Raw genomic sequence first — 24,384 nt, 5'->3', positions numbered from 1 at the left:
CGAATTTACGCGGCGTAAATCCGTTCGTGGGAAGGAGGCCTTATTGTACAATTTTTTTTGACATCCCATGACTCACAGAATGTATGATCCAAAAATTGGTTTGGTTCTTAAGGGGTTAATGATAAATTACTGATCTATAAATTACGTTTTTAAAGCCGAAAGCATGAAACTGAAGATCATGAAGATTTATTTGCCTAGCATTGAAATAAAAGTTTAAAAAAAAAATGGCGTAGCCGTCATCTGCCTCCCAACCCTCCTGAATATTGTGACTAGTGACATTTATAGTTATAGACAAGGGGACAGAAGTCAGATTTCTCATTTATTTAAAATCCTGATCTTACTGCTAATGTTCTTTCCTCTTTTTTAGCTTTCTTTGCCACCCTATCTTCTTATTCATTGTTGGTGACCCCCTCTTGGGAGCCCATTAAATGTAAGGCACTGTGAATGCCGTAGGTCAGGGTCTGAGCGGCACTGACAGCTGTCCTAGACTCTTAGGTATAGTGTCACTGTGAGTTACATATCCCGCTGCTTCATATACTGTACAGATACCAGTTCTGGTCAAGCAGATCATGAAGTCACAAGAGAGGCTGGAACAGCAAAACAGATGAAAAAATGACTTTAAGAGGAATAAGGAAAAAAAATTGAAAAACAGTCCATGTATCTTATAATCTGCTCCTTTCTCTTCCTCTTTAAGGAAACAATCCACAGTTAACCAAGGTAATGACTTTTGGGTTTCTTTGTGCTTTTCTGATCATTGTTTTCTTTTTGCTTCTGAAGACTTTTTGTTTTTTTGTGTTTAATTCTTTATGTGTTTGCTATTATTACATGTCACAGCCATACACACTGCTTCCAGTTCCAGGTTCTCATTCTGAATGGCATTGATAAATTCTTGCTGAAGAGGTTTTCCTTCTTCGGGAAATATTATTTTTTGTGTAGTGATGTAAAACTATTCAGCAACGCATTGCAAGTGTAAAATATCTATATCACGGTAATTGTATTCGAACGCAACTAATATGTCAACTTTCTGTTACATTTTTGTTGTTTGTTTGTTTATTATAAAACCCAATAAAACTTATTGAAAAGAAAATGTATACTTCTTTTTTTTTATTGGCATCGATTTCTGGGTTCTAAATTTTCAATATCGCCTCTTGATGGCAATTTATAAAACATTCAGAGTGGACGAGAAAATTGCGAGATTTTCACGTGATGTGAGAGTCAGTAAAAAAGCAGATTTATGAAACCAATGATTTTTTAATGGTTTCGTTCTAGAGAGGAGCGAGCACCAAAATGCTCGGGTGCTCGTTACTCGAGTCGAACTTCCCGCAATGCTCAAGGGTTCGTTTCGATTAACGAACCCCATTAAAGTCAATGGGCGACCCGAGCATTTTTGTATATCGCCGATGCTCGCTAAGGTTTTCATTTGTAAAAATCTAGGAAATTCACGAAAGTGATGGAAACGACACAGAAACGGATAGGGCAGGCGAGGGGCTACATGTTGGGCTGCATTTCAGGTTCCCAGGTCCCAATATTAAGCCACAATAGCGGCAAGAGTGGGGCCCCCCCTCCCCCACTGTCAGCATAAAGATCGTTCTCCTCTGTTACAGCTGTAACAGCTGTGGCAGAGAAGAACGATGTTAGCCCATTGAATTCAATGGAGCTGGGTCTCACTCCCACGCTCGCCGGCAGCTCATTGCTTTCAATGGAGCCCGCTGTATTGCCGGCTCCATTGAATTCAATGGGCTAACATCGTTCTTCTCTGCCACAGCTGTTACAGCTATGGCAGAGGAGAACGATCTTTATGCTGACATATTTTTTTTTACACATTTTAGGATGATTTTCAGGGAAGGGCTTATATTTTTAAGCCCTTCCCGAAAATTCATCCTGAGATTGCCGGCAGCCCATTGCTTTCAATGGAGCTGACTGTATTGCCGGCTCCATTGAATTCAATGGTCAGTGCTCGTTTAATCGAAACGAGTACCGCGTGGTGCTCGTCTCGAGTAACGAGCATCTCGAGCACCCTAATACTCGAACGAGCATCAAGCTCGGACGAGTATGCTCGCTCATCTCTATTTCCTTCCCATCTGTGATGTTTTCACTGATGTGATGTTGAGAGAATAAAAACATCGCGGCATGCTCTATCTTTCTGCAATGTGCGCGTTTTTTTGTTTTTTTTTAAATCTCCAGTGTTTCCCTATGTAGCCTTCTTTTTATCGCATTGCAACGCAGCAAACTTGTGTTGTGATGCAATTTAATATTAGAAAGTTCTATTGACTTTCGCAATAAAAATCGAGCAATTTTATCGCAGGTGTCAGCAATGCGATGCAAGATTATTCTAAAGGTAAGCATTACCGATGCCCGAAAATCACGAGAACAAAGCCGTGATCTTGCCGCCATTACTAGCCTCAGGGTGATGTCACACGCAGGTCTTTTTTTTTTTTCAAAACATTGCTTTCTTGCAGTTTTTTCCCTGATGTTTTTTAGTGCTTTTTTTTGCTGCGTTAAATTTTTTTACTGTATGTCAACCGTCAATTATGAATGCAACACAAACAGTTTTATCCTTAATGTTTGGTACATTCTTTGAATCCATTACCTTTCTTGTCCCATTGAAAACAGTGGGCGATGCGTTCCGAGGAACACGCAGAGATAGAGCATGCTGCGATTTTTATTTTAAAAAAAATGGGGTTCATATTCGTGCGAGATTTATACATCTCACAACACACGAATCTCGCGTGATTTTCTCAGCCGTGTAAATGCGGCCTAACGGCAAAAATTGCGTGTGCAATACGCAGAGAATAGAATCTATTGATATCATTACACCGCGCAATTCTACTGGGGAAATAATACATCTGCACCTCGTAGGCTAATTGGCTTTTTAAGGCCGGCTTCAAACGAGCGTAAGTGCGGTGTAGTGTTTTCCCTGTGAAATTGTGCAGCTCAGGGCTTAGTCACACGGGTGCATCGGCGCCCGTGTGACTGCAGGTAGAAGACAGACGCACTTGAGAAGGGACGTCTCTCTGCAGAGCCGGAAGAAAAAACATGTGACCGGCTTCATTGCTGGTCATGTGTTCTTTCTTCAGCGCTGCGGGGAGTCGTCCGTATTGAAGTACGGCTGTCTTCTTCCTGCAGTAAGGGCTCAGTCACATGGGCGCACGGCACATGTGAACGGGCGCCGATGCGACCGTGTGACTAAGCCCTCATTGCGTAATTGCGTGGGTGTCGGGTGATTTAAATAGCTGATAAGCCAAATGAGAAGCCAGTGTTCATGTGTGCGCGCAGTGTTTTGGTACCAAAATAGAACATGCCGCATTTTTTTTTTTTTTGCAAAAAAGAAAAGTGAGAATGAACCATTAAAAACATTGAGTTCTAATCTCTGCGTACGGCACGTGCACAAAAAAACGCTGTATTTTTTTTATACATTCATCATTTTTATTCATTAGAAGTAAAGATGAAGGTTCTAGTTGAATGACAGAACAGAGAACTATGAGGAACTGACTGAGACAGTATGCTGGGTAAGGGATTATTTTATATGTATGTATATACAGTGTATATATATATATATATATATATATATATATTTTTTTTTTTTTTTTTTTCTTTTTCCCAGTTGGGATACTGTCAATATGAAAGATGCTTTTATATGAGCGTTAACGCAAGACAGATGCAACAGTGCAGCTTTTTGAGCAGCGAAGGTCGCTCCATCACGCGCATATCTGCACATTTTGCTGTACTTTCTGCACTGTCGGGGACCATTCACATTGGTAGGGGACACACCTGTGCCATGATTTAAATGGCTGTGCAGCCTTAATTAGTCCCCTGTGTGGTGGTTTTAGTGGAATTCATTTGCACTATTGACTCCTATGGTGCCTTTAGTGCGTAAATACTCACCAAAATAAAGCATGTTGCATTTTGCCCTCACAAAAGCGAAAGTGAGAATGATCCTGTAGAAAACAATGGATTCTATTCTCTGCACATTATGAAGGGCGGGTTTTTCTTATACACACATTAGAGATGAGCGAACGTGTTCTTAACGAACACTTACGCACCCGGACACCGGCTTTACCGAGGACTTCAGTGTCCGCGCGTAAAGATTCGGGGGGCGCCGGGGGGCGGGGAGAGGCGCGGCGGCGCGGGCGGCAGCAGCGGGGAACAGGGGGGAGCCCTCTCTCTCTCCCTCTCCCCCCCACTCCCCGCCGCACCCCCCCGCGCTGCCACGGCGACCCCCGAACTTTTTTCGCCCGAGCACGGAATTGCTCGCAAAGTTCGGTGTTCGGGCGAAAAGGGGCGGAGCCGAACACGTTCGCTCATCTCTAACACACATACATCACTTTTAGACCTTCTTCACACGAGCGTAGGCGTGATCATGCTCGCCAGAAGGGAACATAATTGTGTTCTGAATGCAGCCCAATTACGTCCTCTGGCGAGCGTTTCCAAACTTCTTACTGTTCTTTGCCCCGCAGCTGACCCTGTTCACATCGGCGTGGGAAACACCCAGCTCCATGTTTGAACAGGCAGGGCCAGCCTAGTTAATGAGCGGACCAGCCTAATTAGTCTTATTGATTAATACCGCAAAATTATACTGTGAACAGCGCATTTGTGCGCACCATAGACTCCTATGGAGCCTCGGGTGCACAAATATGGCCCAAAATAGAGCATGTTGCATATTTTTGCTGGCAACAAAAATATGCACAGAAAATCCGCCAACGTGCGTGCTCCCTTTGAAACCTATGGGTTTTTATGGTTGTAGTTCCAATGGCTGAATTTCTATGCACAAAGATGTGCACAATACCTCTTGTGTGAAGGTGGCCTTGGGCTTTTTTTCCCCCTATGGATACGTCTATGGGAAAATGACTCAAAAAACCCACCAAACCTAGAGTATGATAGGTTTGAAAAAATCACCATGGCTCCAAAAGACAGAAGACAGATGATGTAAAAAGGCACCAAAAATATATAATATATTTCATATTTCCTACTGGCCTACAGTAATATCTTGCCATGATATATTTTCTGCAAATAAGGCAGATGGAACAATACCTCTGCAGCGCCACCTATTGGATGGCAGCATTCCTTCAAATCAATGCGCGACCATTTATACAGGTCTTAACAATGATTGGGAATTGAAAACCAAGCCAGAATCAATACACAGACAGCTGTTTCCGGGGTTTTGCCCCTCATCCGTGTGAAGTAGGGTTCTGGCTTGACTAGAGAGAGGCCTGTGATGTGGGTCGGGAGCGGTATTGTCTCTCCTTGAGGAGAGCACTTACAAGGAGAGTTTTCTGCAAAAACATTCCAAAAAAATGTTACTTAAAGCACAATGAAAAACAACCCTGCTGTGTTGAACCACCCAGAATGTCCCCCTATTGTTTTTCCCCATCTATTGGGTTAATAAGACATGTACAGCTTGTACATACATGCAATGAAAGAAACAAGCAGCGCTTACTCTATGCAGGAATGCCAACCCTCGGCACCTAGTAATGTAAAGAATTGATGTTCTTTGCCGAGGAGGAAGGTCCGAGGAGTGGAGCATCTACAGTGAGTACTTCCTATTAAAATATCAACAGAAATTACTGGAGCTAGCCGCCTGGAAAAAGTATCCAAAATTGCATATTTTTAAAAAAAACTTTTTTACACACTTTGTATACACAACATGTTTTCATGTTCTTATCAATGGACATTCACTTTATTGTAAAAAAAAAAATTTCAAATTGTAGCAAAAAAGAAATCAGTTCTGGAAACATCTTTAAAGTGGAATCTTAAAAAAAAAAAGTATCTTCAATCCAATTTTCCCTCGGAAACCGTCTGAGCGATGCAGGTGTACCAAGCACCTGTTCCTTTTGTGTCGAAAGTTTAATGCCTGCAGTTTGTGATATAAGTTTTTTCCGCTTCTTCAAGAAAGAATTGTGGAATGAAGCATTGGCATCTGTCTTAAGTCTTCCTGTCTCTTGAGAGCAGATGCCTAAAGGAACTGTCTTCTAGTTATGCACTGTATGTATTGAATAGACAATAAATTGCTATGGTTAGTTATAGTAATATAATCTCTGCAGTTCTCATGTTGGCTGTTTATTAGCTCTGAGAATACAAACTCTAAAGCCAGACACAAACCAGAGGCGCGCCTGAATTCTCCAAGCAGGGCCGAGGTACAAAATATTTTCACATATGTTTTATCCAATGTGTCCCTTGGCTGCACTTCTGTGTTCAGTGGAATTACATTGTAGACATTCATTTCAGATTAGGTTTATTAAAAAATATTTTATTTTTAGGTTAAGTTTAGCCATAAAGTGAACAGATGCTGCAGATAAGCCTTTATTAAGTTAATTCTTAAGCTGTTATTCTTAAAATACTGACATATTCTGTAGTGTTTGTATATAAACCGCACTCACTAACATAAGACCAGGTTATAGCTCGCCTCCTTTTGCCCCTATTCTACACTAAGACGCAATATCCAATTTAATAAGAAAGCAGATCATCTCAGAATATATCTTGAAGAATGGAAAAAAATAGAGTAGTCTGTATGAAGACGAGGAGAACATTAAAGCGCCATGTACATGATCTCGTTGAATTCAGACAGCCCAATTTCTTCTGCTCGATGTGAAAATGCTATTCTTCTGTACAAAAGCCTTCACCCCGTGGAGTATCAAGCAAAGAATAGGGTACACGACTTAAAAGGGGCCTCTGGTGAGAAGGGGCCTGTCACTGAACTGCTTTGCATTCTTGTATGAAACTGTCATAAAAGTTCAGTACATACATTTTTATATAGTTGCGAATTACTTCAATACTACTTGGATATGGAGGGGGGTGCAGGAACTAGTCGCAAATAAGGCACAAGAGGCAAGACAGGCTTCGTGAAAACTCTGAACTCAAACAAATCATCCACAATGGAAATTGAGACAATTGTTTAATTTAGCCATTTAGAGACCATCTTTATACTTTATACTTAAAGGGGTTGTCTCGCAAAATCAAGTGGGGTTATACACTTCTGTATGGCCATATTAATGCACTTTGTAATATACATCGTGCATTAAATATGAGCCATACAGAAGTTATTCACTTACCTGCTCCGTTGCTAGCGTCCTCGTCGCCATGGTTCCGTCTAATTTCGGGGTCTTCTTGCTTTTTTAGACGCTCTTGCGCAGATGGGTTTTCTCCCTTCGGCTCTGCTCGGCAGCATCAGCGTTTTGGCTCCGCCCCCTTGTACGCATCATAGCGTAGCTCCGCCCCATGACGTGTGCCGGTTCCAGCCTCCTGATTGGCTGGAATCGGCACGTGATGGGGCGGAGCTACGTGATGATGCGTACAAGGGGGCGGGGCCAAAACGCCGATGCTGCCGAGCAGAGCCGAAGGGAGAAGACCGCACAGCGCAAGCGCGTCTAAAAAAGCAAGAAGACCCCGAGCGGAGTTGTACCTGTCTGTCCCCAAAACACTTATCCATTTATTTTTTCTCATCCATTCTCCCCAGCTCCAAATAAATTGGAGATGGGGAGAATGGATGAGAAAAAACACATTTTCCCTGCACCCTCCTGATCTGACAGAGTTCAGGAGGGTGCAGGTGCTCACTGCACCGTGGGGGGAATGCGAAAGTAATACTTCTGCATTCTCCCTTCAGGCTCCCGACTCAGCGTTCATGTGACCACTGGGGGTCAGGTAACACCGGCGGTCACATGATCGCCGGCCAGGATCGATCCACATTACATAGCGCTAATTGAGTGCTATGTAATGTGTAAAGGAGAAGGCAGAAAGGGTTAAAAACCCTTTCTGCCTTCTCCTTGGGGGTCCTTGATGAGGATCAGTGAGGAGTGCATGTGCACCCGATGTTTCTGATGATCGGGTGCAGATGCACTCCTGCACTGAAGAGTGGGGCCTGTCCCGACATTGGAGCTGTGGAGGGAAATGATGATGGGGCAGGCCCAACATTGGATTGGAAAGGGTTAATATAATGATGTACTGAGTTGTGTTCATTTTACATAGCATAGAGAGAAATGAGGCAGTTGCTAAAGGATGACATAGATAGTACTAAGCAAACTTTTGAAAAGTTCATTTTGGCTAGTTCCCCTAATTTTTGTTAGGTCTGAGCTGGAACTTCACCAATACCTTGAAAATTAGTGAATAATGCTATTATTATTGGTGGTGGTGTCCCTGTGGCCTTGCAATGCTGGAGTCCTAGGTACAAATCTGACCAATGCATGGAGTTTGTATGTTGCCCTGTTTTACACCACTTAATATTTAAGAATGCTATCTTTTCTCCTTAGGGAGAGCACCTAGAAGGCGAGTGAGTATGGAGAGTTATAAGGCCATTCATGCTCCGCTGGGTAATATGCAAATTAAATCCTTGGTCAAATTTTAATCCAGGACCCCAGTGCTGCAAGACAACAGTGCCAACCACTGAGCCACCAGCTTTTCAAATAGGGTTCGAATGGTTCAGTTCACTCAACACTAGACATGAAAACAACTTGGTTTGTGTTGCAGCCGTTCTGAGGCTTCCGCCTTGCTTGCGGGCCAGACCAGGGTTTACCAGTGTCCTTACCTTTCCCGGAGATGATGGTTGTGGTGACTGCAAGAGTGTTGTCAGTCAACACCTGGTGAGGAGTAGCTCTCCTCTTATTTAAGCAGTGCTAGTGTTAACCCCACTTGCTGGTTAATGCTTCAGTTGCCGCTGGACAGCTCCTGTGAAACACCTCCTGGTTGGAGCTCCTGCTTGTATAAGCTAAGATCTTTATTTCTGCATTTGTTTGGTTTTCTGTTCCTATCTTTTGGGTTAGGGCTCCACGATAGGGAATTGTCAGTGGCCCAGGCACGTGTGCAGGCCCGCACCTATCGGAGCGATCGGCCCGCCGAGTAGGCAGGGCCCCTCCCCGGGTTAGGGGTCTGTAGGGAGAGGTATTCCCGTAGTTTCGTATTTTCGTTGCACGGCTGTGCCTTTTCGTTTATTTTGGATATTGCACGTCCGCTTGGACGCGACAGTTTGGATCTGGTTATTTTAACAGGGCTGTTGTCTAGCATTATCCTACCCAGGATTCTTATATATGCAAGTTAAATCTGCAACTCAGTACCAGATGCCAGCTGACATTCCCATATGAATAAGCTATACACCTAAATTAATTTATTCTGCTCTGGCAACTAGTTTTCTGGGTGGCTCCTTTACAGGTTGAAATTTCCTTAATAAAAGCCCATTGAAACAGCCCGATGAAACGAGTGTAGAAAGAAGTTCTTCACCAGTAAAGCTTCCTCCCTGTAGTTTTAGAAGAAGTTCTTTATTAATGCTATCAATCTGTACGTTTTTATGAGCACTAAAACTCACCAATTAAAATAAAGCCATTAAAAATAAAGAAAAATTGCATTGTAGCTTATTGCAAATAGAGAATCTATCCTATGCCTACCTACGTGAAATGATACGTCGGTAGCGGGGGGAAGGGGTTCCTTACTCAATCAGCAGAAATGAAACATTTTTTTTTTGACGCTCTCTTTTGCCAGAGCAAGTGCTTTTGATAAAGGGAAGAAACTGCCTTAAATCAGCAACATACAAGTGCTGAAAAATAAGAAAAGTAAAAAGTGCCTTTTATAAAAATTAACACAAAAGCATAAAGGTTAAATGAAGTTGAATCCCGCAGCAAAATCCCAAGATAGTACAGGACAAGATGGAACAAATTTATGTGATTACCTGAGCGAAAAACATTCAACAAGAAGAACTGAAGAGAGAAAAAGATGCAAACAAGAAAAAAAAAAAAAAAGAAAAAATCATGGACGAAAGCAAATTAGAAAAAAGTGTTGAGTCAGAGTTTCCGTTAAATTATGAGCGTCTACAAATCAGACGACTTTTCTGGACTGGCTATAAAAAAAAACAACAACAACAAATGCCTTTTTTTTTTGCATCCATAGTGACAATAATTGGAAATAAGCAAAAGTTGTGGTAGAAAGAGAGTACAGGGAGCTGGCTGACGCGACAAGGAATGGATTGAAGCAATTGTGAATTGAAATGGGTTCTAAGGCGCAAGAAAAGGAAGGTTGTCACTGCAGATGTCAGCAATGCTACTCAGAATGAGAAGGCGTTGGGAGAGCTAGTGAAATGGAACGAAATGTTACACAGTAAAAAAGACTTGGAAAAACTCCTTCATTGCTGGAGGTATCGGAAAGAAAGTCAAAAAAGTCTCAGAAAAGTGTCTGGAATTTTCTGATATGGCTTAGCTGGAAAGGAGGTTGGAGTGTAGAAATGCGTGATGTTTATGCTTAGCTTAGCTGTATGAGGTCTTCGAAGTTGGAAGTGCTTGTAAAATGGCAGAGTTTCTTCTGAAATCTTAGAATATTTATACATCAAAGAGAGATGAAGCAGAAGTTGTAAGAAGGAACAAATCATCAGAAAATAACTTAGTGTTTAAATCAACTTTCTATATTAAAGGGATTTATTAAGAACATGTTAATTGATGCCTGATTAGAGATGAGCGATTATACTCGCTAAGGCTAACTACTCGAGCGAGTAGTGCCTTAGTTGAGTATCTACCCGCTCGTCTCTAAAGATTCCGCTGCCGGCGGCAGGCGGGGAGCGGTGGGGGAGTGCGGGAAGGAACGGAGGGGAGGTCCCTCTCTCCCTCTCTCCTCCCCGCTGCCCCCTGCTCACTCCCGCAACTCACCTGTAACCCGCGCCGGCAGCCGAATCTTTAGAGACGAGCGGGCAGATACTCGACTAAGGCACTACTCGCTCGAGTAGTTAGCCTTAGCGAGTATACTCGCTCATCTCTATGCCTGATACTATCAATATAAAATAATTATTAAATGTTTTTCAACACAGGTTAAAACTTCTCGTACTGAAGAGGTCATATCACTTTTCAGTTGTTATTTCATTAGTATTACAGGTGGGAAAACAATGAAAAGTATAGCTGGAGATAGCCAAGTGCTTATATTTGGCTATTTCGGGCAATCCCATTGAAACAAATAAAGCAGCAGTGCTCACACTCGATCTGGGGACCTTTAGGTCTCCTGTTCTTGTGTTCGATCTCAGCAGTTGGACATCCACCGATCAAATAGCTATTCCTTGAACTGTGGTAACAGAAGAGTGCGATCCAAATTATTTGCCTGCTGTCTCTAGCTTTGCTTTTTATTGGACATGCTTGCTTGATTTTTAACCCTTTCCTGCTACAGGCCGTAAGGTTATGTCATAGCAGGGTGGTACTTTAGGCAACATGACGTAACCTTACCATCATGTGGATCTCGCGGGATCTGAAGAGATCCTGCATCATCCGGCAGTGGGAGGTGGCTTTTACTGATAGGCGACCTGCCGCTGCAATAACAGGGATGCATCGGGAGAGCGACCCTTGTTGGTAACCCCTTACATACTGTGTTTTATGTAGATTGTGGCATGTAAAGGGCTCACAGAGGGAGCACACTTCCTCTATGACATCATCGGACCCCTGCAATGTAATTGCAGAGGGCGGATGTGTTGCCATGGCAACAGGACACCAGATACAGGTGTCCTGCTTTGCCATTGCCTATGATCGCTATAACCAGCAATAAGACAGCGACAAAAGTCCTGCAATGCCTTACCATAGCCATCAGAGCTGCTGTGGTTCAGGTCCCCTTCAGAGGACATAAACTGTATAAAAAACAAAAGAAATGGTGTAAAAAAATATTTTTTTTAAATTCTAAACAATAATCCTTTTTTTCTCATTTTCCCTTATATGTATGGAAAAAAATTAAAATGTAAAAAAAAAACACATGTTTGGTATGATCATGTCCATAATGACCTGTACTATAATTTAAGTACACTGATTATCCTGTGCAGCAAAAACCGTAGAAAAATGGATCAAAATGCTTATTTTATTAATTTTACCTCCAAAAAAGCGCAATATAAGCAATCAAAAAAGCCATATGACAGAAATAAAAACTACAGCTTATGGCACAAAAAACAAGCCCCCACAGAGCTCCATCCATAGAAAAATAAAAAAGTTATGCGATTTTGAATGGAACAATGCAAAAATAATTATAATTTTTTTTATTGTGCAAAAGGGGAAAAACCTAAATAAATTATGTTTTTGGTATCATTTTAATTGTACTGACTCGTAGAAAAAAGTGTATTGTGTATTTATGCTGTTTGAATGAAGCTGTAAAAAAATTTTAAAAGACAATGGCAGAATTGATGTGTTTTCTTTGACTGCTCTCAAAAAAGAAAGTTTTCCAATACATTATATGCACCGAAAGATGGTACCAATAAAACTATACTTCGCCACTCAAAAAACAAGCCCTCATGCAGCCATGTTGACAGAAAAATAAAAAAGTTATGGCTCTTGAAATGTGGAAATGAAAATCCCTCAAAAATCGTAGCGACCTTAAAACCTGACTCAGAAATATATGAGGGAATTGAGAAGGGTCATCAGAAGCCTGTTTGTGGGCTCCACAAAACTTTTGGACTTGATACCAGGGAACCCCAGGGTTGGAGTATTCTATATGCTTTCCAAACTACACAAAGCTGGCAACCCAGGGAGGCCAATTATTATCTTAGGAGTGGGAACCCTCACTGAAAAAAATCTCAGGATGGGTAGAAGGTGTCCTCAAACCACTGGTGAGGAATACAACCAGCTTCTTGCAGGACACCACGGACCTTCTGAACAAACTGTCAACCATAGGTTACCTTCCAGATGGTGCAATCCTGGCCACCATGGATCTGGAGTCCTTATACTCTAATATCCCACACAAAAATGGACAGACCTGTCAGGCACTTCTTAAGGCCAATGGGGTTGCCTCTGAATTGGTGCTACAACTTCCAAGATTCATCCTCACACGCAATTATTTCTCCTTTGGCAAGATATATTCCTGCAACTCACCGGAAACCGCCATAGGCAGTAAAATGGCACCACAATATACTAACCTTTTCATGGCAAAACTGGAGAGTGACTTTCTGGCCTCCTGCCCCAGAAAACCACCGGCCTGTGTCTGCTACATTGATGACATCATAATCATCTGGACCAACATTGAACAAAAACTAATAAAATTCCATGAGAGATTCAATGCATTTCACCCACCATAAACCTAATATTAAGCTACTTGTATACAGAAATTAACTTTTTGGACACCACCATAAAAATCTCAAACAACTCATTACAGATATCCATATACTGAAAACCAATTAATCAACCCACATACCTCAGATGGAACAGTTTCCATTCTAAGCACATCAAAAAATCCATTGTCTACATCAAGGCCACCAGGTATATCCAGATCTGCTCCAACCGAAGAGACAAAGAGGAACATTTACACAATCTCAAAAAGATTAGGGCTACCATCCCACATCAATTGATGACCAAATCACCAGTGTCACTAGGATACCCAGGAATCAACTACTCCAATACACAGAGAAGGAAGAAAATGGATGTGTGCCTCTAGTAATGACCTGCAATTCACAACTAGAGGTACTAAGGAAGACTGCAAAGAAACTCCATCATGCCCTACACAAAGATGACCGTCTGAGAACCATATTCCCAGACCCTCCCTTTCTGTGTTACAGGCAACCTCCAAATCTGAGGAACTTTATAATCAGGAGTGCATTGCCCTCTGACACACAAAAAGGAACTTATCCTGCAATGTAAGAAGCTGCAAGACCTGCTCATATGTACTGACCACAGACAAGATACAAATCCCCAACACACAGCAGGACTATAAGATCCCAGGGACATTCACAAATGTCTACATCTGATGTTCCATACCTGATCTGCTGCAGTGAATGTCCTGTTGGGGGGCTTTATATCAGGGAAATGGGACAAGAAATAAGATAGCCAGGATGAGATCTCATTGCCACTCAATTAGAGAAGAAAAGACGGATATATATATCCCTTCCAAATCAGTTTCATTAAGCCTGACGAGGGTCTATAGAAGATCTGAAAGTTTGCCATAACATCATGTATTTTTGTTAACCATTAAAAGGTATCATATCTACAAGATTACTTGGTTTCTCTTACTGAGAACAATCACATTAAGCTCAAAATAGGCCATGTCCTTAAGGGGTTAATATTATAGTGACCAGCTATGTTCTTCAACATTGTTTCTTGCCTGCATTGTGAAGCCTCTGTGGCTATAAATTTTCTCTCTGTATCTGGCCATGTTGTTTTCTTATGCCTTGATGCCTCATTGTATTGCTGTTGTGGACTTCTCTGGCAACATACTCAACCACTTGCTTTTCCAGTTGACATGCAAGCTTGTGCAATGATGAAACTTTAACCTACTTGTGTGGAAAAACATGCACTTTGGTGAGTTCAAAATTTTACTCTGGTCAAACTATAGTAATCCAGGAAATTAAACTGGTATTCTCATTTTATGTCTGATAGATGGGGGTCCAACCTCAGGAAATGCCCCTTGACCTGCCTCGCTGCCTTCTGCTCTTTGCTACATCTAAACTGCTTGAAGTGGCTGAGTTTTAAAGAAACAGCTGAGCTAACTATTCTTTGCTGTTTTTGTAACTCCCATTCAAGAGAATATGGGTGGGACTGAGTGAGGAGGGAACAGTTCGAATCCTATAGATATGCCATAAATGTTTGTGATGAGAATACCCCTTTAAATATACAAAAAGACAAATGTACAAATTTGTCTTGACATTGGCAGAACAAAATTTTAAAATAAAAGGATATTACTGTGTCCTACCAGCTATCAGGGATTTTCAATGAGCACCTAGTTCGAACTGTCATCTTTACGAAGTTACTATTTTTTATTTATATTACATTACACTTACTTGTTTTTGTATATCCCAAGATAGAATATAAATTGACAGCCTTTTAGTGCGGATTTTTTTCTAGTAGTTTTTGCTTCCCTACTCACTTTTTGACTTGTAAGAGAACAGCCATGCTCTTAAAAAATTTGGAAGAAAGCACTTTCAGTGGCAAAATATCTGCATGGTAAATGTAGGGAAACTCGGGAATCAACATTTTCTTTTGAAAGAATTATATTCAGAATACTAAAAAGGTGAGAATTTAACCTAAAAAATGAGACGACCAATATAAATGTTGCTCAATATAAATCTCATACTCCATCGTAAATTCACAGGGGAAGAAACAGTCTATAAAATTTTGAAAGCCCTTCACAGAATAGACTTTTAACTAAAACACTTTATCATTGCTGGTTAAAAATAGGGCTACAAAAACACACATCATGGACTACCACCGTTATGGTGGGTTCCATGGCTGGAGAGCAATTATTGAGATTGGTGCACTAAAGAATCTCCAATCAGAATCTATTCCGGCACAACAATCTGATTGTGTTTTGTGTGTTTTTGTAGCCCTATTTTTACCAAAAATAATAAAGTTTTGTGTTTTAGTTAAACGTCTATTCTTTCTCCATCGTGTCTCACCACAACAGCCCCTGTCTTTATGCCCTATTAGGGCATGTGAACATCAAAGAGCAGAATTTCCCAACCCTTCCAGCTTGGGGGCACCACATGGAAAAACGTTTTACTGTGGGGCACCTCTACCAAAATGTGGTGTGGTCAGGGGGAGGTATAGGGGTGTGGCTTATCACAATGTATGATTTTACCTCTGATATTCTGGGCTGCCGGTGGCCTCTAGTGAGCGCAGTACTGTTGGCCACTTCTGCACCACCTGACCAGTGGCGCTGAATTCACTAGAGGCCACCAGATGCCCAGTGAAGGAGGTGCCTAAAGTGCAAAAACTTTGGAGGCGAGAGGGAGTGTTGTATCTCCTGAAATCAGCGGTGGAAGCAGCTGATTTCAGGTCAAAACGTATACCGATGGTGCATATTTTGACTCTGTGCCTTTTGCAGAAATGCTGTGGACTTTGCCATGAAATTTCCACTACAGGTAAACATACCCTAAGGCTGGAGCCACGAGGGCTGATTTGATGTGGAATGTGAATGTGAAGAGGTGAATTCCACAGCGGCAATGGCGATAAAATGGACATGCTGCAGATTTACATTTCGCATTGCATGTCCATTTCCACACTGGTTTATTTTGCAGCTTGTGGATGAGATTTTCAAAATGTGGACACAGCCTAAAGTGGTGTACTAGGCAACACCCAAAAGGATACACAGGGGTCCCAGTGGAATTGCTGCTCTGACCCCTGTGTATTGGCCGGCGCTCGTAATTGTAAGTGCAGCCCCCATTGATTTAAACAAGAGCTGCACTTGTAATTATATGCACCAACCACTACATAGGGGTTGGAGCAGCACTTTTCCTCTGACCCAGGTGTATCCCAGCAGGTGTTGCGTGAAAAAAACATTTAGTGTCAGCTGAGTGATTCCCAGCCTGGGAGCTTCGGCACCCCTGGTGGGTTCTCATGACTCACAATGGTGCCGCGGCACACCGGTTGGGAATCATTATTATAGAGGGTGCTCCCACACTTTGGTCTCCCGTGTATATGCCAGGATGGAGAGCTGCTCTGGTGGATCCAGCACATCTATGCATTAAAAGCAAGGCATTCCTTTGCTGTCACTGCAGGGAATATGTGTGTCTGGCAAGAGCCGGTGATAACCGGTGATCACAGGGAAGTTGAGAAGCCAGATGCATGGTGATCTGCTGATCACTACAATATTTTCTTTTTAAAAATGGGTTATCGAAAATTTTGTAGCTATTTTTAAAGTATTTTAAAACTAATTGCTAATAAGGGAGCAAAAAACAACCAATGCCAGTGTGTCAAGCCAAGTGGCCATGACACTGCGCTCGTGCACACTCAGGTTTTATAGGACTGATCGCAGAACCACATACTTGTTACTTGATTCTGACAACGGCAAAAAAAGAAGATTCTTCGTCAGGTATCAACTGCTATTGATATAGTTATGACCCTTGAGCCAACTTTCCATGATGTTGTGACATCTCGTTAGTCTCAACAGGAACTTGTGAGCAAGCATTCGAGGAACAGTGCTGGAACGTTTATGATTAGTAGGATAGTTAAGCCATATGAACTAACTACAAAGATGTTGGAAGTCCTAGAAACATCAGTATCAAAATACTGTAGAAGAAAGAATGTCATCAAGGTCAGAGGAGACTAAGGATTCCCTCAGAGCTTTCTGTGGTGTTTTTGGAGACTTGTCAAAAATGCCATAAATTTTATGCTGTTATTCAAGTATTTTTGGGCCGACAAGTTCTTTTGCTTCCCTAGTCTTTTTTTAATGGGTAAATCTGTGTGTGGAAAAAAAATCAGTGCCTGTACACTACAGTGCAAATTACCTTTCACATGAGTAGGACGCTTAGGTGATGTGAATTTCCTGCCTATTTGAGGTTGATTCCACACAGATTTCGTGTCAAATCCATGGCAAAAGTTTGCCGTGTGAACATACCCTAAAGGTTACATAGGAGTAAGGCCCCTCCACACGGACGTAATTGTGTGCCCAATACACAGAGAATAGAAGCCAATGAGCTCAATGGGTTCATACACATTACTCCTTTTTGCATGCGCATTCTGCGCACACAACAAAGAATGCGCCATGCTCTATTTCTGTACGGATTTGCACATCAAAGGCCCCATAGAAGTCTATGAGAGGTGCGCAAATGTGCTTTCAATACATGTGCAAATGGGCAATATACTGAGCGAAACTGCGGGAAAAAAAACAAAACATCTGGACCTCTTTAGGCTAAATAGCCTTTTAACCCTTTCCAATCCACTGTCTGACGTCTGAAGACATTCTGATTGAAGGCTGTACAGGTCCAATGTCGGAAGACGTCCAGCAGGGTATTCTTACTGTATATTACTGGCTGCTCTGTTGTCGGGGGCCTCTCCAGCATGTCCCATACCGCAGTATTGCCTCTAGCCAGCAGACAGCGCCATTGTATAATGGCAGAAAGAGAAAGCCCCCTAGGAAACTCTGAATCCAAAATTGGATTCCAAAGGGTTAAACCACAGAAGGGGAATGTCGCCTGTGCATGTAAACTGCCCCCGTGTGTGCACAAAGTGTAGCACTATGCACCAATAGGCCTTGTCCAACTTTGATGTCTGTGCAAATACATTCACTGAGTCAGGCGCAATTGTGCATACGCTTGTGTGAAGGAGCCCTAAAAGTGATGGAGCAGGTTATGTGTCCTAATGTAATGGGATGTGTGCACAGAAGTCATCCCGTTATTCCCACTAAGCGTAAAAGTGAATGTTGATGAGAAACCACGTCGATTCTACTGAGAGAAGGAGAGTGCAACGCAGGAAAATGTCAGACGACAAGAAAGTCGTTTTTATTTATGTACGGTCAGTATTTTCTCGATTTCATATTGGGCCGTTTTCATACGGCCAAGAAAATTGTGCGAGATTTGTGCATTGCAAGATGCAGAAATCTCGTAGAATATGAATCCCATTCTTATCCTGCATAGTTGGAAAAAAATCGCAGCATTTCCTTTTTTTGGGCGTTCCCTCGGAACGCCTCACATCACATCATATTGTTTTTAATAGGGCTGGCACGGTGTACGAGGTGCATGCAAGTGCGATGCAAGATTTACCCATTGAAAACAATGGGGAACACTCCGCTATCCTGTGCTGCGGTGGGTGATCTCTACTTCCCCGAAGTGATGCAAGGCAGTTTTAACACAAAGACGCCCCACATCCACAGGGACATTGCATATTGGTGAGCGCCATATTGGGCCAAGTTTCACAGCCCAATATTGCCCTCGCCCGTATGAAATTAGCCTTAGATTTTTTGTCATCCACACTCTTATTCTAAGTTTTCAATGTAATGGACTTATTTCTTTAGAATAGGTAGTTTTATGTCTCCTGAGTCCCAAGAGATTCGCCATAGCCACAGGAAGACATGGAAAAGCACTGAAATGCATCTAGAGTGAAAGAACTACATCTAAACGTGAGGCAATCAATATTATGGCACCTGCGATTCTACATTCTGTACATTAGCTATTAAAGCAAATGCATTTTATTTTGATGCATTAGATACAAATCTGCAGAAGAGAAATGTGGCATTTTATGTCAGTCTAGTATATGAGACAGTGGGTGTGACTTGCGCCAAATTTATTTAAAGGCATTTTTCAGGTAATTGGTTTATTACCCCCCACTGAGCTGGGTACTCATTTTTCCGACCTCGGAAGGATGGAAGACTGAGTCAACCTTGAGCCGACTACCTGAACCACGCGAGGATTGAACCCACAACCTTCAGGTTTAAGTTAACAAACTGAAATCTCAATCGGACATAACTGGATGTTGTCTTTAGATGGTGAGGAATGTGAAAATTTTGCACCTGTTCATCTGACTAGTTCTCTCAAAAAAAATGTTCTCCAACTTCTGAATCAGTGGGCTGAGAAAATTAAATGAAAAAAAGGGGCACTTTAAGAGAAAGTCAAAAAGATACTAACTTTGATGGTTTATGCCAAAAATAGACACAACACTGTGTTACGGATGTAGAAGATCTCCAGGTTATATTCAAGTCTGCTGTAACACTGATCCAGAGCTCCACTTCTCCTCTTAGGTAGGTTATGAACTGCAATCATGGAAATTTCTATAGGAAAAAAGTACTCTTCTCACGGTCCGGGCCGAAACTGTAAAAGGAACCTTTTTTTTCATTGCAGCTTTTGAATCAATCATGCCTTAATATTTCCACATTTCCAGCTAGCACTTTTTCTATCTGTAAGTATGAAATTTGTCTCACTCTTCCTTACAAAATTATTGTAGCTTTCAGATAGTTTTAGGCTTCACTGCATCAAATTCATGTTTATTTATGTGTGCCTATACGGAATGAAATCTAAATCTGTGGCTTGTGAAGGCCATTTCCAGAAAGTAGTTCATGGTAGAATAAAGGTTTCAGATCAATAGTTTGCTGAAATATCAAGCTTTCAGCCAGCAATTATCCTCTGTACCTTTGATACATGTATCAATATTAATCCATTTGTATGGTTCTTAAACAAATAGGTGATTAGTTTGGGAACGTCCATATTGATTTCCTGTCCAAAATCTAACAATTATTATTTAAATGGTTATCAAAATCTTAAAACTAATAGAATCGTGCAACTTATTAAAGCAGTTGTCTCACTTCTAAGATTGATAACCTATCCTTAGGATCCTTAAAAGCAGATTGCTAGGAGTTGACCGCTCGGGGTCGCACCAATCAACTGATCGCTAGGGCTGGTGTTCTCATGTATGAAACTGTTTGTTGCCTGAAGCACAGAGCCCCATTGTGTAATGGCCCCTTGTGGTACTGCAAGCTGAATGTCATTCACTTTAATGAGGCTCAACATACACTATCACTACGGGACACTGCACAATGTACAAAGCTGTCTGCTTCTGGCAACATAGCAGCTCCATAAATTAGAATACCGGCCCTGGCAATAGGCGTGGACCCTGGGAGGTGGACACCCAATCAGGGGCGTAACTATAGGGAATGCAGAGGATGCAGTTGCACCCGGGCCAAGGAGCCTTAGGGGGCCCATAATGCCTCTCTTCTTCATATAGGGAGCCCAGTACTATGAATAAAGTATAATAATTGGAGGCCCTGTTACATATTTTGCATTGGAGCCCGAAAGCTTTACCATAGGTCTCTGCACCACTGATTAGCTATTGAGGATCCTGAATATAGGTCATCAATCTTAGAAGTGGGACTCCCTGCAGCTGTTAGTTGCTGTTCACAACTGCTCCAGTAGATGTATAACAGCTCCAGGAAACAGTTGATCTATGGGTATGCCAGATGTTGGACCCTCACCATTCTGATACTGATTATCTATCCTGACGATAGCCTTAGAAAATCCCTTTAAATTTTAAAATACCATTCTATGATTAGCTGATACTACAAAATGTTTATAATTTGTCAGCTATCTGGACTTAATAATACAAGAATTGAGTGATCTAAAAATCTCCATGGCTTGTACCCATTGGTCAATTCTGCTGCAGCTGGTAGTGGAGAGCAGCGGAGGAGCTGGCATTGGTGGAACAGAAGTGGTAGGGGTTCTGGTTGTGGGTAAGTTATGTCATAGCTGGATGCAAAAGACCTTGTCCCAATGTAACTTGTTGTTGTAGAAAGGGTCCATATACACTCAATATACTAACGTGCAGAGCACAAATATTTACAATAAAAAGTGGAGAAATTAGAAATCTGACCCTAATATACTAGTGTAATAAGACCCTGCCTAAAAGCAGAGCACTGAGCCCTAATGAGGGTGTAAGGAAGAAGTACTGCCCCCTTTACACAGTGCAGATAAAGGTCCTGGACCTTACTAGGCACTTCACAAGGAGGTCCTTCCTCCCAGCAAGGTCCTGAAGCATACTAGAGAGCAGATAAAGATTGCAGTGTGTGCTGTGTGGCTCTGAAGGAAGCCAAGCTTGACAGTCTACAGAAGTTGTATGGGACTGTGAGAGGAGTAGCAGGAACTTTTCAGCATGGACTGAGGACTGGCAGACTGCTTAAAGCTACAGCAGCATTCCTCATCTCTGGAGAAGTGGCAGCCAGTAGGGACATGTGTGAGCAGCCCAGGGGTTGCTGCAAGCAGAAGTGCACAGAAACTTCTGAGAGGGCGCTACAGTTTGAGGCAGCAGAAGCTGCAAAAGCTTGCGACAGAGGGCTGTGGTGTTTTGACCCACGCATCATGCACAAGTTTTCATGTGCTCATGGGCTATTACAGAGACTGAATCAGGGAGCAATGTCCTGCAAGGAAGAGAGCACATAGCTACAGTACAGTGGATCAAGAATCAACAGCAGATGTTGCGAGTTCTACAACAACAGGTCGTAAGTGAGGTCGGCATCAATAAAAGCAAAATGTGTGCACATCAATAGACACTGTTATGGACTATGCAGGGCAACTAGTCGCATAATAGTGTTCTGAAGGACACTGATAAATTCGCAGCTCAAAAACTTAGTGAAAGGACTGAGTCCTTTACTAAGGACAAATCTGGGACTTTTGGGTAACTGCTTTAAGAGTATTTACTAGTTGTGACTGGTTGTTTAAGAATTACGGCCTGCATGCAGCAAGCTGTAATAGTTCATCGTTTGCTATTGAATTTATTGTTCTATTTCTGGTGTGCATTGCTGATAGTGTGATTGGCCGTTGTTACTTTGTAGAATGCATATAATAGCCATAATCATTTCTGGGTAGTGTTTGCCAGGTTTACCTAACGGTACCGAAATGTTTATGTGATTTCTTTACAGTTATAGCATAACCATTTTCCTTTGCAGTTTAATACTTGTTATAAAGGTTTCCAATTTTTCTAACCTCATGCTCTGCATTGTGTCCTGCAACCTGTGTCACGCACCACCACCTGCAACAGGAATCTGGGGTGGCCCTGGGGTTAGGAACCTGGGGTGGCCCTATTCGCCTTAGTTGGAAAAGAGATAATGTTTTGTACAATAAGTAACAATATACGATGTTTAGATGTTAAACAAGCACATAATGAACCAGATGAAATACAAATGCAAAAATAGCAATTAGTCAGATAGATGTAACAAAATCCCAAATATCCTTAACAGCAAACAGACTTATTAGACTGTGGAACAGGAAAGCAGTTGCCAACTTGAGCAGGAACACCTTTATACTAGAAGTATAACTGGCGTCCTGCATGAGGAGGAGCCAAAATAAATATATACAGTCAAGCACTGATTGGCCGGCTGGGGCATACACCTCCCATCTAAGTAATCCATCCACACACCAGTAGAGAAGTGCTCATGTTAGCATCCCATACCGGAATGACACTGAGCATGCACCGGCGTGTGGATCATGTGGGACAGGGCAGATGCCATTACGTTAGCCCAGCCCCACTCCTGAAATGGCCAGCAGGCCATGCCAGGTATGGCCTGTTTCATGTTATTCCTCCACAGTGAGCAACTTTGCAATTTTTTTTTCTCCCTGGATAACCCCTTTAACTAACCTTTAGAATGTAGAGATGTCTGGAAAGTACAATACAATGTGAAGAATATCAGACATTCCTTCTCTACCTATTTGGAGAATGTAGAGATCTGCTACATGTTAAAGGGAATAATACCGTTAGGCATGAATTGAATATTATGATAAATGGAGTTACATTAAGATTTAGACTTTTTGCAAAATTACAGCAAGATACTATTATAATTGGCTCTACATTCCCTTCATAATTATTGCTTTCCCACAGTATGGCAGATTCTTTTGCCAAGTCATTTGCAAATCATTTCCAAGTACATTGGCGATAGATTACCAAGAAGCTGTACTGTGGGAGGACATCATATTCAATGAGGGAACAGTACAGTCTGTTGCTGGAAAATGAAGGAAAAGGCTTTTTGCCCACCCAGGAAATTGTCAATCATATGCTGCTGATTATTGGTACAGAACAAGGTCTATAGGCTTAGCCAGGAATGCAAGATGTCTTCGAGTCAGATTAGAGCATCACCATGTGGAAGTAACAGCACCTTGCAAGTTTGATCAATGCAGTGACATGTTAATGGATCTATACTGGCACTTTATATAGAATTCAAGACAAAAGGCATCAAGCATTCAAGCGAGGGTGCGGAGCTAGCAGCCACACCTGACCTTGGTACCAGAGCGGTCCAAAAGTCCCACTGCCACTGAAGAAGACACTTGGACTATAAATGGCATAGGTACAGAAGTGCCTATCCTTACCTTTCCTCTTGGCTTAATATGTCCAATAGGTGTATGACAAGATAGACCACCTTTTCAAGACAACTACTCTTTTTTTTGTCTAATGTAGCCACCCAGTGATCGCCTTGAACATTGCAGAATTCAAGGGTTTGCCAGCATGTTACAATATTGTCTTGAAATAGTTTTGTGAGAAATTGCTGTCTTTGACCCAATTAGACATACTGTAAGAGTGGAGACACCTAAATATATGAAGCCCCATTGCAAATTTTACACTGAGTCCATGAGCAGGTTATGTTTTTGCATTCAAAATCAATCATATTTGCCAACTCTCCCGAAATGTCCAGGAGGCTCTTGGAAAAAGGGAAGGCTACCAGACTCTGCAAGAATTGTCAAGTCTCCTGCAAAATCTTCCGGAATGGTGGACCTCACCAAGATTATCTCAGCCCTGTAACTCCGCTCTGTATTGAGCTCATGCCCAGAGACAGACATCAAGGGAATGGGGGCCTAGCATCACAACATGATGGACCAGAAGATAGGAATGCTCCAGTAGCACTGCTCTTACAAGGCCCATGTGCTATGGCTTGTGTAATTAGAAACCATAGTGGAGACATTTGTACTCTGCAGCGACAAACTGTAAGTGAGATCTGGATAATAAGAGTGCACACTAGTACAGACTCACAGCAGGTCTGTTGTATAGGAAAACACTGCAGCGATTTCTAGTTAAAGAGTCAGTGCTCCCTGGTAACAAGCAGAGACTTAATGCAATACCTCACCCTGCGTCTTGGAGGAGGCTGGAATCGGGACACGTGATGGGGCGGAGCTACGCGATGACACGTAGAAGGGGGCGGAGTCAGAACGCCGCTGCTGCCGGACAGACCCGAAGGCAGAAGACCCTTCTGCACAAGTGCGTCTAATCGGGC

Source organism: Eleutherodactylus coqui, chromosome 2, assembly GCF_035609145.1.
Source record: "Eleutherodactylus coqui strain aEleCoq1 chromosome 2, aEleCoq1.hap1, whole genome shotgun sequence".
Lineage (NCBI taxonomy): Eukaryota > Metazoa > Chordata > Amphibia > Anura > Eleutherodactylidae > Eleutherodactylus > Eleutherodactylus coqui.
The sequence above is the reverse complement of the archived record's forward strand: the minus strand, read 5'-3'. Positions refer to the sequence as shown.